Source organism: Piliocolobus tephrosceles, chromosome 1 (genome assembly GCF_002776525.5).
Source record: "Piliocolobus tephrosceles isolate RC106 chromosome 1, ASM277652v3, whole genome shotgun sequence".
Lineage (NCBI taxonomy): Eukaryota > Metazoa > Chordata > Mammalia > Primates > Cercopithecidae > Piliocolobus > Piliocolobus tephrosceles.
In genome coordinates, this window is record NC_045434.1 from 199,176,503 (window position 1) to 199,182,410 (window position 5,908).

Consider the following 5,908-nt stretch of genomic DNA (forward strand, 5'->3'; position numbering starts at 1 on the left):
TGCAGTGAGCTGAGATCCAGCCACTGCACTCTAGCCTGGGCGACAGAGCAAGACTCTGTCTCAAAAAAAAAAAAAAAAAATACATTCCTTTTTTTGGCTGAATAATATTCTATTATATAAATATACCACTTTTTTTTTTTTTGAGGCAGGATCTTGCTCTGTTGTCCAGGCTGGGATGTGGTGGCATGACTTCTGCCTCCCAGGTTCAAGCAATTCTCTCACCTCAGCCTCCCAAGTAGCTGGAACTACAGGTGCATGCCACCACACCCAGCTAATTTTTGTATTTTTTTGTAGAGATGGGGTCTCATCATGTTACCCAAGCTGGTCTCAAACTTCTGGGCTTAGCTGATGCACCTGCCTTGGCCTCCCAAAGTGCTGAGATTACAGGTGTGAGCCACTGTACCTAGGATTTTATGTATTTAATAAACATTCATATAGTGTTTACTACTTGCCAGTCACTGTTGGAAAAGCCCACGAACCCATCTTCCAACAATTTTCCAGTAAAAGGGTCACCACTAGCAGAACTTCCTTAAAGCAACACCTTGTTTCTCTTTTTAAAAAATAACTTTTTTTTCTCCAATCTAATACATGTTTATTGTAGAATAGGAGAAGCACAAAGAAGATGGAGCAGGGACTTTTCTTCCTTGTTTCCCATAGCTCTGATCTGATTTGTCTGTGATTTGGGGTTCGTGTGAACAGGTGACACGCTGAGGAGCCTGGGACGGGATATGTACCTTCAGGAAGTCTGTCAAGCAGTTTGTATTGTGATTAATAGGACTTTGAGCACAGGGAATCTGCGGAATTTTTCAGGAGAAGATACACCAGCTGGAATGGAAGTTTGCTTTAGTTTAGGGATTTTTCCAGGGCTATCTGGGGTTGCCTGGAACAGGAACTTCCTCACTTACCTGCTCTGTGGCAAGTCACGGCTTCCTCATCTGGAAAATAGTACTAAGTATCCCTTACTCATCCAGTTGTGGGGCACAGTCTTTCCACTTCCAACAGTGTCTGCAGCACTGGAACCCCTGGTTCATTAGCAGAATGTACCCTCCTTCACATGGGGTTTTGGGGCTGAGTTCATTGTTCACAACAGTGTAGTGCCTTGGGAGACAGAGATCTGAGTTCAGGTCCTGATTTCATCTTTTTTTTTTTTTTTTTTTTTTTTTGAGACGGGGTCTCGCTCTGTTGCCCAGGCTGGAGTACAGTGGCGTGATCTCGGCTCACTGCAAGCTCCGCCTCCCGGGTTCACACCATTCTCCTGCCTCAGCCTCCCAAGTACTTGGGACTACAAGCGCCCGCCACCACGCCTGGCTAATTTTTTTGTATTTTTAGTAGAGACAGGGTTTCACCGTGTTAGCCGGGATGGTCTCGATCTCCTGACCTCGTGATCTGCCTGCCTCGGCCTCCCAAAGTGCTGGGATTACAGGCTTGAGCCACCGCACCTGGCCGATTTCATGTTTAAACAGTTGTCAAGTTCCTTTACATATTTCAGTCTCATTTTCCTCATCTGTCCAAAATGTACCTGTGTAACAGGGTAGTTGGGAGGTTTCAACAAAATAATGTATGTAAAATACCTAGCTGGGTGTTTATGCCTAGGAAGTTCTCAGGAAATGTGAGCTATTATCATTTATTTCAGGCCTACTTTGTGCCTGGCATCTCAGGGGAGGAAGGCACAAAAGTGAAAACAAAGCCTGGGTCCTGCCCCCAAGGAGTTTGAAGCTTTGTTGATAGGTAGACTGGAGTAAAACGGTCTTACGCACTGGAGATCGGATCAGAGACATAAGAACAACTGCCAATTCTTTTTTTTATTATTATTAGTTTTTTGAGACGGAGTCTGGCTCTGTCACCCAGGCTGGAGTGCAGTGGCGCGATCTGGGCTCACTGCAAGCTCCGCCTCCCGGGTTTATGCCATTCTCCTGCCTCAGCCTCCCAAGTAGCTGGGACTACAGGCGCCTGCCATCTCAGCTGGCTAGTTTTTCGTATTTTTTAGTAGAGACAGGATTTCACCGTGTTAGCCAGGATGGTCTCGATCTCCTGACCTCGTGATCCACCTCGGCCTCCCAAAGTGCTGGGATTACAGGCATGAGCCAACGCGCCCAGCAACTGCCAATTCTTGAGGCTCCTTATGAACCAGGTTCTGTGCTGAAAGCTTTATATGCATTATCTCATGAGATTTCCTCACAATCCTATGAGGTAAGTGCTATTAGGATTAGAAAATCAAGGATCAAAGACCAGAGAATCTTTTAGGAAATTTGTGTGTGTCACACAGCTAATAGTGTCAGGGCCTGGGTTTGAACCCAGGGGTGTCTGACTTCAGATTCTTTACTCCTTCTACTCTATTTGAGTTGGATCTTGAAGGATGAGTCAGATTTGGGCACATGGGGATGGAGGAGAGGAGGGGCCTGGAGAATAGGAGGATATGGAGCCAGGTAAGCAAAGCCTGGGAGATGGGAAAGTGTAGGGCATGTATGACAGAAACTCTGAGGTTTTTTTTTTGAGACAGGGTCTCGCTCTGTGACCCAGGCTGGAGTGCAGTGGCATGATCTTGGCTCAGTGTAACCTCCGCCTCCTGGGTTCAAGCGATTCTTCTGCCGCAGCCTCCTGAGTAGCTGGGATTACAAGCATGCACCACCACGCCTGGCTAATTTTTTTTTTTTTTTGTATTTTTAGTAGAGACGGATTTTTGCCATGTTGACCAGGCTGATCTCGAGCTCCTGGCCTCAAGTGATCCACCCAACTCGGCCTCCCAAAGTGCTGGGATTACAGGAATAAGCCACCGCGCCCGGCCTGTTCATTTATTTTGAGACAGTCTTACTGTGTCGCCCAGGCTGGAATGCAGTGATATGATCATGACTCACTGCAGCCTTGACCTCCCTGGGTTCAGGTGATCCTCCCATCTCAGCCTCCCGAGCAGCTGGGATTACAGGCGTGTGCCACCACTCCCAGCTAATTGTTCTATATTTTGGAGAGACAGAGCTTTACCATGTTGCCCAGGCTGGTCTCGAACTCCTGGGCTCAAGAGATCTGTCCACCTTGGCCTCCCAAAATACTGGGTTTACAGGCATGAACCACTGTGCCCGGCCTGAAACTGCAAGTATTTAGTCTGGTTCCATGTGAGGGCCTCTTTTGGTCCATTTCACAGAAATCTTAGCCAAAATATATTAAGTACCTACTATGCATCTGACATTTCTCTAAGGACTTTATAACCAACACCTTACTAAATCCTCACAGTAAGTGGAGAGGTCACTTGTGCACCCCCATTTCAAAGATGAGGAAATTGAGGCTCAGAATGGTCCACCGACCTGACCATGATCATAATGCTAGGAATGAATGGGGCAGGAATTCAAGCTCAGGGAGGCAGATTTCAGATCTGTGCCCCACACCTCTTGTGAGAATTAGTCAGTTCTCAGGCAGTGAAACTCTAAAGCCTGCTCCAGCTGCCCGAAACTCAACCACAGAGAGCTGGCTCTCAGCCCCTCACTGGCTTCCAGCCCCTCACTGGCTCCCTTCTTTTCTCCCAGCTCCACCCTGCCACCCCCATTTCCCTCCCTGGCCCTGGGGCCCTGCTCCTTCCCCAAACCTGCTCTGCCACAATTCCTTCCAGGTTCCCTCATCTGTAAAATGGGGATAATAATAGTGTCTGCCTCAGGGTAGTGTTGTGAGGATCAGAGGAGGGGCTCCAGGTGCTTAGAGCCCAGCGTATAGTAGGTTCTCAATAAAAATCAGTGACCTCACCACCACTGTCATTTAAGTAGTGTCTCTGAAGTCCTGTGAAACTGACTGACTGCTAGCATTATCCACATTTGATGGTTGGGGAAATAGTGGTTAAGAGAAGTGAAGCAGCAGCTGTCCAGTGTCACTTAGCTAGGAAGTAGAGAGCGGGACTTAATCTGGGCTTCCTGACTTTCTGACTTCAGATCTCATTAACTTCTCCTATTCTTTGCAGCCAGGCAGATGAGTGAATCATAATCAGTATTTATTAGCTGCCTTCTGCACTCCACGCCAGGCCCTAAATGCTAAGGGGCATTCTAGAGAGATCTGACCTAGATTCTTGAAGGAGCATAGAACCTAACTGATAAACAAGGTATGAAAACAAAGCCTTGTTTTGTTGATAGAACACACAAAGGGTCCCAAGAGGGCAAGAATCATTTGACTGAGAGGAAGCAGGCAGGGGAGGCTTCTTGAAGGAGGTGAAGTTTAAGCTGGGCTGCAAAGGACCAATGAGATACGTAGCCTAGAGTAAAAGGGTCTTATGGACTAGAGATAAGGTCCATGTGACCGGGCGTGGTGACTCACACCTGTAATCCCAGCACTTTGGGAGGCCAAGTAGGGTGGATTGCCTGAGGTCAGGAGTTTGAGATCAGCTTGGCCAACATGGTGAAACCCCGTCTCTACTGAAAATACAAAAATCAGCCAGGCATGGTGGCTGGTGCCTGTAATCCCAGCTACTTGGGAGGCTGAGGCAGGAGACTCACTTGAACCTGAGGCAGGAGAATTGCACCACTGCATTCCAACCTGGTGATAGAGTGAGACTCTGTCTAAAAAAAAAAAAAGTCAGAGATATAACAACAGCTGCCAATTCTTGAGCCTCCTTATGATCCAGGTTCTGTGCTGAAAGCTTTATATGCATTATCTCAGGAGATTTCCTCATGATCCTATGAGGTAAGTGCTATTAGGATGAGAAAATCAAGGATCAAGGATCAGAGAATTTACAGAATTTGCCTGGGTCACACAACAAATAAAGTGTCTAGGCCTGGGTTTGAACTCAGGGCTGTTGGCCACAAAGCCTGGGCTCTTAATCATCATGGGTTATTGCCACCTTGTCCTCAACCATCTAATGAGGAATTAAGCTGTGGACTGTCTCTGGAGGGCTTTGAATGCCAAGGCTCAGACTTGCATAAAAATCACACAGCACCAGGCAAGAATCAGACCTGGAATGTAGCAGCAGCTTCTAGCAGCTTTACCACTCACTACCCAAGGTTGCTTCTCTGAGCCTCTCTAAACTGGAGTGATGAGGAATATATTATCAGCAATGAAGGTTTTTGAATGAGGCAGGGAGGCTCTTGTGACAAAAGGATTGTTTAAAAGAAACCTGGAGTTGTTCAAACATTTACTGAGTGTTGGGTCCTAAGAATACAACTGTGAACAAGACAAAGCTCTGCAGTGGGCCTCTGAGCCTGTTGTGCCGGCAGGCAGCTTGGGAGGGTAGGAGAAGAACCCCTTAACTGGAAAAACAAGGGCTCCAGAGCTGGGACCTGTCCCAGATTCCATTGCCAGCTCTCAAATCAGGGAATCTCTCTGTATGACCTTGGGCAAGTTACCCAGCCTTTCAGACTGTCAGTCTTTATCATGGGGATCATCATTCCTCTTCCCAGGATTGTTGGAATAAATTAACTAAAACAACGCTTGTAAGGATCTAGCATGGTGCTTGGCATCCTGCAGGCGCTGAATAGATGTTAGTTTTCCCTATAAAGAAGTAGACTAGTTTGCCTCCATCCCTCACCCCTCTGCCATTAAAGGGAACAAGTTCCTGGCCTTCATTTTAGCAGGAAAGGGGGTATGAATGCACATGTGCTAGCTAAGCAACAATGCAAACTAACAAAAGGGCCTGTGGCCTGGGGAATACACTGCTTTGAGTCTGGGCTCAGGTCGGGACCCGGCGCCAAAATGTTTCCCTTCAACCCCAGGGAATCCGGGCCCATTTCTCGGGGCGCTGTGCTGTTCTGGCTGCCTCTGCACTGTGCACCCCAGAACCACCCTGTCTCCGTCTCGCCGGCTGCTGGCTAGCGCGTCCAGTGGCGGGCGGCACAGACAGCAGGTGTGGCTGCCCCTTTAAGCAGCGAAGCTCGTGTTGCAATCGCCGGCTCCAGGACGGGTTCTTTCCGGGGGGTGGAGCCTGTACTCTTGCAGC